Source organism: Mastomys coucha, unplaced genomic scaffold (assembly GCF_008632895.1).
Source record: "Mastomys coucha isolate ucsf_1 unplaced genomic scaffold, UCSF_Mcou_1 pScaffold7, whole genome shotgun sequence".
NCBI classification, from domain to species: domain Eukaryota; kingdom Metazoa; phylum Chordata; class Mammalia; order Rodentia; family Muridae; genus Mastomys; species Mastomys coucha.
Genome location: NW_022196913.1, coordinates 53828658 through 53841280, shown reverse-complemented (window position 1 = coordinate 53841280; position 12623 = coordinate 53828658). Strand labels below are relative to the sequence as shown.

Here is a 12623-nt window from a genome sequence, read left to right as displayed (position 1 = left end):
TCACCTGTGTGCTTCAAAATGTTTTCTTTTCTCTGAAACAGTTCTCATTAAGTTCATCTCCCTTTCCTCTTAGAAACCACTTGTTTCTTTTTGCTTTTTTGTCCTCCACGGAGAATAGCTTTATTCTTAGGCCCTGGCTCATGTCTTGCCTCTGAGCGCTTGATGAGGAGTGGAGGAGAGGCTCGTAGGATGCAGTCTCCAACAGTCGGGCTCCAGGTGCTCCACCTGCGCTCATCTGGCCTGTTTAGCACTGGGTCCTTTTAAGTGGGACACATTCGTTGACACTTGCTTCTTGGGGGATTCTTTTTTCCTCTTTTAAGCCTTAAAAGAAATTTACATTTAAGGCTTTGAGTGGAACTCACGAGACCTCATGCTATATGCATGTATAGTCACACATTCAGCTGAGCTGCCTTTGCTTTATGCTTTGTAAGCCTAGATGTCAAGAGCAATTTGTAGGAACCAGCTTGTAAGTTTATGTAATACTGAAAAGGTAGAAAGACGTTTGTCTACATTTGTAGCACCTTGGTTCAGCACTTGTTGACATTTGGCCATAAGTTGTATAGACATGTCCGTGCCTTGTTTGAACTCAGACTGTCTGGAAATAAGTGGCAGGCGTCAAAGCCCCTCACCTCTGCTTATTTCATCCTGCATCACTGCACCTCCCTCTGATGATGTCCCCTCAGTGTGTTGCTGTTACCACTAGCAAAACTCAGCAGTTCCCAAATAGGAATTTGAGTATTAGGTATATGTTCCATTTTCCCTTTAAAACAATTTTTTTTTTTTTTGTAAAGTTGAGAGGAAAAACTGAGGAAAATTAGGGGAAGAGTTAATAGGGGAGGAATAAGAGATGAGTTGGATCCAAATACATTATAAGATATGGACCCAAGGAGCTGAAGGGGTTTGCAGCCCCATAGGAGGAACAACAATATGAACCAACCGGTACCCTCAGAGCTCCCAGGGACTAAACCACCAACCAGAGCACACATGGAGGGACCTATGGCTCCAGCTGTATATGTAGCAGAGGATGGCCTTGCCAGACATCAGTGGGGGGAGAGGCCCTTGGTCCTGTGAAGACTCTATGCCCCAGTGTAGGGGAATGCCAGGGCTAGGAAGCAGGAGAGGGTGGGTTGGTGCAGGGGAGGAATAGGGGCTTTTCAAAGGGGAAACCAGAAAGGGAATGACATTTGAAATGTAAATAAAGAAAATATCTAATAAAAAATAAAAAACTCAAAAAATAAGCATATGTATAATTAGATATTTAATAAACTTTGTTTCCTTTTTTTTTTTTTTTAACTTGTTTGTGTACATGCTCATACATATACACTCGTGTTGTGTAGAGGTCAAAGGACAGCCTGCAGGCGTTGGTTTCTTCTTTCCATCATGTAGGAATCAGGAGGTTGAATTTAGGTCGTGAGGCTTGATAGCCAGCAGTGATCCTGCTGGCCCCACAGTCAAGTTTTCCAGTGATCCAGCCAGTGTCTTAACCACTGAGCCGTCTCCCTAGCTGCTGTTGGCTCTGTGTCGTGTTTAGATTTCTTTGGAGGCATTTCTGTGTGGAGCACCGTCTTACCCATCTGTACTGGTTAGGAGAGCTGTTGGCATGCTTGCCTCTGAGCACAACTGTTAAGTATCCCAGCTGCTATTTTAATCTTTTTCATTTTTCATTTATAAGATTAATTCTATCTTTTGAAAATTTGGGTCCTTATTACTTTAATCTCTATAATACTCACAGAATTTTAATTGGTTTTAAAATTGATATTTAGTTTCAGGTTGAAGCTTTTCTTCCTACATTTAATTTGCACTTAACCTTGCTGTCTCTTATGGTTCAAGTAGTAATCCTTCGCTGCTTGTTTCATCTTGCTCTTTGCAGCTTTAAACTCTTTTCTTCTTCTTCATCTCGTTCCAGTGTGCTGGGCCTTGAGTTGCTTTGAATTGTTAGACGGTAGAGTCCCGTAGGACTAACTCTGTGAACAATAATGTGATAAAACTGACTCTGGCAAATGCAGCAAGTGTGGTGTGGTAAAAGATTGGAATAAGTGAAGCTATTCACACTTGAGCATATGAACTAGAATCCAACACAAGGTGCTAAAAATAAAAAGAAAGCTCAAAACCTTGAGAGACAGTTTCATCTTTTAATTATGTGATAATGACAGATATCGGGGATAAGAAGCCAGTTGTCCATAATTTATATAGCTCAAAATCCTCATTGTGCTTACAGCACTGGGACTCCCCACTCCTTGCTCTCTCCCCCTTTCATGTTCCTTTTACATGCTTTCTCTAGTCCAGGCTGGCCTTAACTGCTTGCTGCTCACCTCATTGGCTAATACCTGCAAAGGGACAGCTAGTTGGAGGACTGTGTGTGCTGCCTTGTTAATTAGTGGCTCATGTTTACCGCCAGATTGTAAAGGTGGTGCTGGCGCATTCATCACCCAGCGCTGATAAGGCGATGGCAGCAGGTGGCCAGTTAACTTTTCAGTTTCCCTCCTTACCTTCCCTTTTCCTCTCCCTTCTTCTGTTCCTTCTTCCTTCCCTTCTTTTCTTGTTTGACACAGGGTGTCACCAGTGTAAACATGGCTGGCCTGGCATTTGCTCATTAGATCAGGGTGGCCTTGAACTTAAAAATATCCACGGCTGCTTCTACCTCCCAGTTGCTGGCTTGGGTACTTACTCAGTGGCATTGAAAGTCATACATTGTAGGATCTTGGCTTTGAAGTCCCTTGCTGTAGTCTTGGAGGAGGACCAGTGGCTGGGTTGACTATCAATGGGGACCCTGATAATGGCAGAAACAAAGTAACCCACTGGTTTGTCTGACTCCCAAGCCTGAGGCTGTATGTTAAGTTCATGGGCTATAGAAACAGTAAACCACTTACCCGAGAGTACTTGGAAATACTCCAGGAGCACCCTGTTTTTAAGTATAGGGAAATCCTCACTGTAACCTTCTGGTGGAAGAGAATGCTCTTAGTGTATAATATTTTAGTTTCACTTATGTATTGTAAAGAGCATTTCTTGTATTTACAGTGATAAACATCAGATGAATATACGTTGGCCCAGGAAAGACTTCTGCTGGTCACCCTGCTGTGTCCACTTGGTTGGGCTTGGTAGGGTACAGGGTTCTTTTATGTGCCATGGAAGGCTTTGGCAGCTAGATGCTAGAAAGCTGAATTAGCCTCAGGCCTTGAAGTCTGTGAGCTACCATTCCTCCTACAGGCACCTGTTCCTGCTTCCCCTGTGCTGTGACATAGTTAGCCACTTTGGCTCTGTATGAGATTAGTGACTGGCCTCCTGCAACCCAGCCCTGAAAATGTTCTGTGATAGGTTATTTCTCTGCCCCTGCCACCAGTGAAATGAGCCAATTCAAACCAGATTAGATTATATTAACAGCAGGTTTACTGGGGAGTTGCTCTAGGGTGGGCAAGTTCATTGGACTCAAGGACCAAGGCCAGGGAAATTGCCATGGGGAAAGGTGATGGTGGTGGTGGTGGGGGAATGTTGGGGAGGGAGAAAGAATGAGAGAATGGGGCTCGTGCACACCCAGAGAAAGAAGAGGAGAGACCAAAATGTCTGGATTCTATAGAGGAGCCTCTGGGGGCAAGGGCAGCCCAGGCCCTGGGCTGGAAAGTTGAGGGTTGGGGCCAGGATGTGCCAGGTAGGGACTGAGGGATGCTAGGAGAACCTGGAAGCCAGGTTTGCTTTGGTATATAAAAGAATGCACTTTAGTCCTTTGTCCCATGGTCCAAAACTAAACATTCTGCGGAGGGGTGAGGCTTCAGCCGTTGCCTGGCATAGGGCCCCGGACACAGGCACATATTAGAAGTGATTTTTCCAAATGTTCTTTGTGGATTTTATATTCTATGATTTTTGTGTCCTTAACAGTTAAATAAATTTTGAATTGGGGGGGCATTTTGTTTTTATTTTTAAAAAGTCTTACCAATATTACTAGTTTTAATTTAAAAATATATAATTTCTTCTTGTTTTTTTGTTTTCCTGAATCTTAAGTTTCTGGAATGATCTACTGTCCTTCTGCCCCCAGTATGTGTGTGTATGTGTGTGTGTGTGTTGCTATGTAGCTCTGGCTAGCCGGATCTTACTCTGAATATGGGTGCCAATGGTGTTTACTGGTGTCACTAGCCTTAGTGTCTGCTGTACTGGTCCTTGTCCTTGGAATTGTGGCAACTGGAGCCCAGTAAGTAATGGCCTTGTGTGGATAGCCTTCCCATGCTTGGAGGCTTCTTGTGTGTCATATGAACACTGGAGCTAGGTTGGTGGTCCAGTGGCTTTATTATTCTGGAATATTCTCTAAATTAAGTTGGGTATAAAGTCAATAATCAGAAAGGTGGATATGCTTTGTAGTTTTTATTATATGTAGCTGACTTCAGACACCCCAGAAGAGGGCTTTAGATCTTATTAGGGGTGGTTATGAGCCACCATGTAGTTGCTGGGATTTGAACTCAGGACCTTCGGAAGAGCAGTCAGTGCTCTTACCCTCTGAGCCATCTCTCTAGCCCCTGCATTGTAGTTTTTGTCCTAGCATGAGGGGCAGTTTGTCTCTATTCATCTTCTAGGGAAGGAATTCCTGCTTGTGTATTAGTGTCACGCTGAAGATAGCACAGTGCATCCTTTACGTTAAGTCAGTGAGAGCAAAGAAACAGTGCCTCAAGTGTGAGCTCTTCCTGAACTCTGGAGAAAACAAGATAGGGACTGAAAGGTAGACAGACCAAAACACTCTTCCTCTTATCCTTTAAAAACAACACAAAGCATAGCCTGACCATAGGAGAAGACGGGCAGCTAACATGAGGTGTTTTGACTAGACATTCTGCTCTTAGTGGCTGGTTTTTATAGTTTTCCTATTTCTTTCTTTTCTTTCTTTCTTTCTTTTTTTTTTGTTTTGGTTTTTCGAGACAGGGTTTCTCTGTGTAGCCTTGGCTGTCCTGGAACTCACTCTGTAGACCAGGCTGGCCTTGAACTCAGAAATCCGCATGCCTTTGCCTCCCAAGTGCTGGGATTAAAGGTGTGCGCCACCACCGCCCGGCTAGTTTTCCTATTTCTTTTTCCGTCCTTCCTCTCCAGACTCCAAATGTTAGAGAAATGTGTAATATGGGAATGAAAGCCACTCACAGTCCAGCTCAGGAAGAGAACTGCTTTTAACATGTTTATGTTTAGTCTTCCAGAAGTAATTGTATCTGCTGCTGTTTAACATGGAGTTATGCTCATGATTTGTGGTAGCCAGCCATTTTGTGTTGCTTGTTTATTTTGAAATAGGATCTTGCTGTGTAGTTCTGGCTGACCTGGAACTCAGCATAATCTTCCTGTTCCTCTGCTCCCGTCCCACGTCCCACCCCTCCCTTCCTCAATCCCAGGTGCTGAGATCACAGGAATCTGCCGCACCACTGCTCTCTAGCTACCTGTTTCCAGTAGTTAATAGAAACCCTAAGAACCTAGACTTAGTATGAAATTTATTCTTTATCATCTTTAATTTACCCATTGAATTGTTAAGTGGAATGCTTTTAAGTGCAGGATAGCTCAAAGGCTTTCTGTTGAGTGAAAATTAAGGTCGGAAGTATGTAGCTCTAAGGAATTTGCTGCAGTCTGTTGGGCTTCAGGAGTAGCCTTCTTTCTGCCCATGCTACCTAGGTCAGGATGGGCTTCCTGTCATAATGGTGGGATGAAAGGGGCTTGTTCTTCATGCAAGTCTTAGTGGGTCTGTGGTAGGACTGGGGAGTAGAATGTGGTAGGTATTTCTGAGAACCCTGGAGAAAACCAGGAAGAAGGGCGCAGAGGGGGCTCCAGGTTAGTGCTTGCACCTTCTGTGCCTACTGTGCAGTGATCTCATTTCCTTTTAAGTAACAGCATCATGGCAATAACTCATGTGCTGTCCTGTGGAGTCTATAGTCTTGGCTTTGTTCCAGACCAGGTAGGCTCCATTACTTCCTGCTCAGCACTTACATTACATGAAAGTGAGGACAGCGCTGGGGTGAAGTTACATTCAGTACTGCTTTCTAATCTCTGTCACCACCAACCCCTCACCCTAAATTGATGGCCAACGCTGTTGTCATATTACAGCCATAGTTCCAAGGCAGTTCTGTAACCTAGAGAATATCATTCTTTAGATGGGACCACAGACCCAGCGCTGTGCTCAGTGTAGAGTGCTGCTGTCCTTACAGTGTTGTGGGTGTAGGTTTACGGCAGACGTGGATTTTCAAGATTACTCTCAGGTCAGAAACGGAAGGTGTGCCAGCCTGGTTTTGTGCCACTCACTGGCTTCTTCAAGTCCCTGGGTTAGACCTTGTCCATGCTGGCTTTTCTTGTTGGTGTTTTAGAGCTAGCCTTTCCTCCTGGCTGTGTTTTATATGGCTTCCTATACAGGAGTCCCCTCACTTTCTTACTTGCTCAGGCACAGGCACAAGCACAACTGGTTCCTCTATCCAGTTCTACAGTAGTAGTAGTCTTCCTGTCAGCAGTTTCTGTATTAAGACATATAACTCACATGTAATTAATTCAGGACGTCATACAATTTTCAGTGCTATGTAACCATCATAGAACATTTTTGTTAACTCCAAAAGAAATTATGTTCTTATTAATACAGCCCAATTCCTTGATAATAAACTCTATCTCTTTCAGAACCATACACCATACCATCTTTGTGTGTGTTTGACTTAATGCTTTCAGGGTCTGCTGACACTGTGGCTTGCCTCAGCACCACATCGTCCTGTGGCTGGATGACACCCATGGTACTATTATGCCACATTTTGTCAATCTGTGGATTTTTAGGTTGTTTATGCTTTCTGGTGATTATAAATTGTACGAACACATTGGTCCGCTTTTACTTACACACACACACACATACACACACACACATACACACACACACAGCTCATTTCTCTTTACTGTCTAGGCTGTGTGCTACTTCTGTGCTTAGTATTCTGAGAGCTCATCACACCTTCATGCTGTGCAGTGGCTGTACAGTTTTGTTCCCTTGGCAGCATGTGGAGAGTTGGACTTGTGTATGTCCTTAACGGCACTTGTTACTGTCTGCTCTTGTATTTACTCACTTAGTGGTTAATGAGGTCTTGGTTTTGCATTCAAGTTGCCTTTCTGTAATGACTAATGATAATGTGCATCTTTTCCTATGCCCGTTGGCCATTTCCCTGACACCTTTGCCTATTTTAGGTTGAGTTATCTTCATTAAATGAAAACAGATTTTAATATATTTCAGATGCAAGTCTTTTGTTAGATACAAGATTTGCAAATGTTTTGGGTTTTTAATTTTTTGAAACAGAGTGAGCCAGGCTGTAGCCTCCTGTAGCCTCCGCCCTCTTGAGTCCTGGGGTTACAGGCATGGTCCTTCACACGGAGCCTTTGCTTGCCCTTTCTACCTTCTCAGTGCTGTCCTGCTAAATTCCACAACACTACCTTGGTTACATTTTGTCATCTGTCCCTGTTCCCACCTACAACACTTGGACCTTGGTTTGCTTTAGTTTAGTGCAAACATCTAGGTTGAACTGCTCTTGATCTTGTATTCTGCTGAAGTCTTCTGCCTTTAGAACCAAGAGCCAGGTTTTGTATTCCAGAAGTGTCCACTTAATGACTTAACTCTGAGTAATTCTTCCCTTTGCTGCTGTGATCTTTTACCTCCAGTACTGAAACAAGAGCACTCAGGGAGCTCCTGATGAAGAAGCATCATGCACCCACCACCCTATATCATCTGTCTGACCTTCCTACCATGCTCCATCTCTAGAGGGTATGATGGACTGAGCCTTCTTCTCATAGAGAACAGGTGGATGTCGTTGTGCAGACACATCTGATTTAAAGAGAGCCTATGAGCCCATTGTCAAAACATCCCTTTCTGATCACAGTTGCAGCAAGACTTTCTATACACATTAATTTAAAAATTCAAATGGAACTTTAAAGGACTAAAAATAATAACAACCATTTCCCTCCTATTTTTACCTCTTATATTGCGAACTAAGCCTAGGATTTTGAGCATATACAGACAAGTCCTTGACCACTGTGCTACTTCCTCAGCCCCAAATGCTATTTTTAATATGAAGAAAGTAAGAATGACTTAATACTATCAAGCTTCAAGACTAAGCTACCACTGCAGTCAGGATGATTATATAAATCAGAGGAACAAAACAGAATCCAGAAATAGCACATATGTGGTCAGTTATTTTCATCAGAAGTTCCAAGGTAACTAATGAGGTGAGCACTCTTTTACAAAAAATGAATATCCAAGTATAAAAATGAGAATATTAACATTAGAAGAAAATGTATAACTTTCAGTTACATAGACTTCTTAGTTAAGAAAATGAAGAACAACCACACTAAGAGAAACTGTTTGCAAAATAGAATATTTTTAATAAAGGATTTATATTCCTAATATGTGGAGAATGACATGAGAGTCATATAGCCCACCCAGTATGACAATGGACATAGGTTTGGTTCAGGTATTTTACGCCAATGCTCAACGGTACTGCAGTGTCATTGGATGATGCAAGTTAAAAAGCAGTTATGGCAAGCCCCTCTTAACCCAGTATAAGTGAGTGGGCTGAATGAAGGTAACAGTTCAAGTGCTGGGGGACAGTGTCAAGCAGTTGCAGCTCTGTTCTGTGGAGTGTGGCATAGGAAGAACAGTCACATTGAGGACAGTGTGTGTGGGGGGATGTCATTCTTTCCCATCTAGTGTTGACGGGTTGAAAAGGTGGAAAAGGGTGAAAGAAAAGAAAATTTCTGTCTCAATGTTTCACATATCAGAAACAATGTGTTGATTTCCCCTAGGGCTTTGTAAAAGTGCCTCTTCTATAAGCTTCATATTCAGTGGAACCCCACCCCTGTTCAGAAGCATTATATTTGTGTTATGTGAGAGTTAAAAACATCCAAGTTATCCTTTCTAATCATAAGTTTTTAAAAAGCTTTGGAAGGTTTTTGTCTTTATTTTGTTTTAAATCAAGTAAATCTTAGGTTGTAATACTGTGGTATGATGGACTTAACCTAATGCCTGGAATATAATATAGTGACATTTAAATGAATTCAGAGCCTGTACATTATAGTCAACAGGGTTATTATACTAAGTAAGATACTTAAAAACAGTGAACAAATAAATGCTTCAGTAACCAAAATGCCATTGGTATTTTGTCTTATCTGGAAGAAGTTGTTTATACTTTAATTATTGTTATAGTGTATTGTTTAATTTTAGCTTCCTTGAGATGTCCCTTGAAATAACTGACCAAAATCAGTGGTTGTAGCAAATCAGGATCTCTGGTTGTCTACAGAGTGAGCTTCCTTGAAAAGATCCCTTTAAGGATACCCATGATCTAGATGCTAGCAGCTACCCCTTGTATTTCTGTGGTTATGAGTGTCGTCCTTTGCTGGCTACCACTGTAAGAATATCGTCACATCAATCCCTAAGAAGAGTGAAAGCAGCCCTGGGGTCTGTCAGCTGCACGGTGGTGAGCAGCTCCTCACTCATGTCATGAGCATAGTGGTGTAGAGGTGCCTGCTCTGAGCATAGGCTGAGGGGTGCAGCCACTCACTGCCACAGCACAATCCCAGCCCTCATTCTCCTAGAGAACTTTTTAAAATTTAAATGTTATATTAGTTATTCTTCTATTGTTGTGATATAATATCTTGGAAAAAGAGTAACTTTGGGATAGAAAAGGATTTTTTCTATAAAAAATATAGAAAAATTTGCCTTATAGGTCCAGAGGGGATAGAGTCCATCATGGCATGGATGGACAGAAAGATGAGGTTGGCCGATCACATTTCAGCTGTGCACAGGCTCCAGTTAGAAGGAACAGGAGGTGTAGTGAGCCTGTTCCCAGTGATAACATTTCTAGTATGGTTCCACTTCCTAAAGGTTCTATAACCTTCCCAAACAGCACCATCTGGAGACTGAGTTTAAACATATGAGCCTGTGGAGATGGATAGAGGGTGGGGCACTTCCTGGTCAAACTACAGCAGAGGTCAGAGGACAAGAGCTTATTGGGTGGCATGGGGAGACAGGGGATCTGCTGGCTCATGGGCTATAATCTGTCATTTGGGGCTGCTCTGGCAGGTCATTGATTCCAGTGTGCTGGTTCTGTGCTATAGTTGCCTGTCACAGAAGCATGGGAGATCACAGTACAATGTTTTCAGTAGGAAATGGTTCATTCTGGGAAAGATAATGCTAGAAATGAAAACTTACAGATTGGAGCCCTTTGTAGCCCTGGCTCCCTTGTAACTCTGTAGACAAGGCTGGCCTTGAACTCAGAGATCTTCCTGCCTCTCCTGGGATTAAGGGCATATACCACTACTGCCCAGCTCACATGAGAATTTGATGCAGAGGTAATTATCACTTCTATGAAAATAATATTTACCAATTATTTAACTTTCCTGCCTGGAAGCATCGGGTAGGTAAAATCTTGTGGATCTTTTATGGCTCACTCCTTTTTTTTTTTTTTTTTTTGAGCAAAGCAAGTGATTTACAGTTAAGTCCTTCATAATTTCATGACAAGGAAACTTGATCATTTACTCTCCTCAGAAACAGAATGATTGTTTCCAGTGGGAGTCACTAGAGTTTAGAGTTTATTTGACTTTGTTTTTTCCTAACCTTATGTTTTGAGCTAAAATTTAAAAATGGAATTAAGAAAAGATAGCTATTTCTCAGCCACTGTAAGGGTTGAGGGTGCTATCAGTTCAGTCAGGACTCTGCAGGAGGCAGCAGCATGGGTGGAGAACACCAGAAAGGGGGGCCCTCAGTGGGGCTGCCTCTTGAAAGAGGCAGACAGGTAGCCATTTTATATGCAGTTACTTCTGTTCTTGCTGTCTAAGTTATCATCTTTTAATGTCTAAAACCTCCTAAAATAACCAGCATTTCAGATACTATGCACAGCATGGGGAGATACTCATTAATTTGTAGAGTGTCTGGTGTTGGAGTGGCCAACTAGCTCCAAGCACTGTAGGGTGAACCTGCAGGTTATAAATTGAGGGCAGGCCGTCAGGACATTCTCCTCACCACGACACCTCCCCACCCCCCGCCCACATGGTACCCTTCCTGATGATATGCGCACCGTGTGCAAGGTGCCCAAGTGTCTGCCAGCAGCAACATGGGACTGAGGTGATGTGGGGTAGTTCAGGGTTGCTGTTCTGTCCTTGCTTCCCTGGCTGCTGTGGTGGGTGACCCCACACTTGCCTTGCCTTGAGTAGCATTGCCTAGAAGGTAGGGCATGATCCCTTCTACCTGGTCCTAAGCCCCTCACTCTTGTGCATGTTTGCTCATGTGAAGGGGCATTAGACTTCTAGGGATGTGCTCATGGTCAGCATCAATAAACACTTCAGTCATGTCCAGGGAGCCCTTATACTATTTTCCCTGCACCGGAGTCTAAGCCATATGAAGAGTGCTGCTCTTATGGGTGAGAACCAGTGATCCTCATGGACTATCCCATGTGTGCTAGGGGAAACATAGTGTTTTCTTGATGGGGGGAATTGTAGCTTTGGGCATCTGGAAATTTGGGTAGTAATCTCAAGGTGTAAGTGCATATATTTTCCATTTCATTTTTTTTTAAGGTTGAACTTTTCTAATTTACTCCCTTCCCCATACATACACCACTCTGGTTTAAACACACACACACACACACACACACACACAGACATACACAGACACAGATACACACACACACATGTGTTATGTCAGTGTTAGAGAGACTAGTAGTCTAAAATGGGTCTCACTGGGATAATCAAGATATAACAGGCATGTGCTCATCTGAGCTCTCTTGGGAGAATTCTCCCTGGACTTTTTCTAGCATCTAACAGCTGCTTACATTCCTGGCTTGTGGCTTCCTTCTCTGTCTCAAAGCCAGCAACGACAGGTCCTATCTTTCTCATGCCACCTCACAGACTGCTCTCCTGCACAGAGTACCCTGTGATTACACTCTGCCCACCCACACAATCCAAGACAGTATTTTTATTTTAAGGCGAGCCAATTGGCTACCTTTCTCCTGTCTTGCCACATGACAGTGTATGTGCAGATTCTTGAGAGTGAAATGTGGACAGTAGTGAGAGGCCATTGTTCTGCCAACTCCAAAGCACTTATGGGGTGGTTTTGCTTTCTTTCTAGTCTATTAACTCACCTTCTTTAGTAGTAGCTGTTCTTGGATAATGAGAGATCTTGCTCTCATTACTAGATATTAGATTACATTCTCTATTCCTCTGTTTTTTAGAGATAATCTTGGTGGGCATAGGTACTTGGTAACTGAGTTTATCTTTAAAGTTTTAGGGAGCTTTGAATGCAGATTCAAAGATCACACCACTGCTGGCCTAATCTGTTGATGTAGAAAGAAAGGAGGGAAACAAATGGCTTCTAGCAGACCTGCTCAGCTTGTGGGTAGGTCCTGTTCTTAGTTCTCTAAGTGATGAAATCTCAGCCATGCATTTAATGTACAGGGTTTGAGCAGGTGAATTGTGTTTTATCATCTGGAAGGAAAAGCTGGCTGTAGTAGAGCCTGCCATGCCTATAGGATCTCACAGGTAGATGCTAAGCAGATCCTAGCAGGATCCCAGCAGGCACACTTTTGGAGTGTCTGGGTCCTGCATGTAGACTTACCTATCTTGAGGCTCCTGCTTACTGCTGATATGTGCATTTCTCCTCT

General features: G+C 43.0%; 1 protein-coding gene across 1 annotated transcript in view; it reads left to right on the top strand.

Annotated features, from left to right (window-relative positions):
* The window catches only part of LOC116082516 (constitutive coactivator of PPAR-gamma-like protein 1), an 88867-nt gene that overhangs the window by 23944 nt on the left and 52300 nt on the right, over positions 1–12623 (top strand). The gene's annotated exons all lie outside the window — the stretch shown is intronic.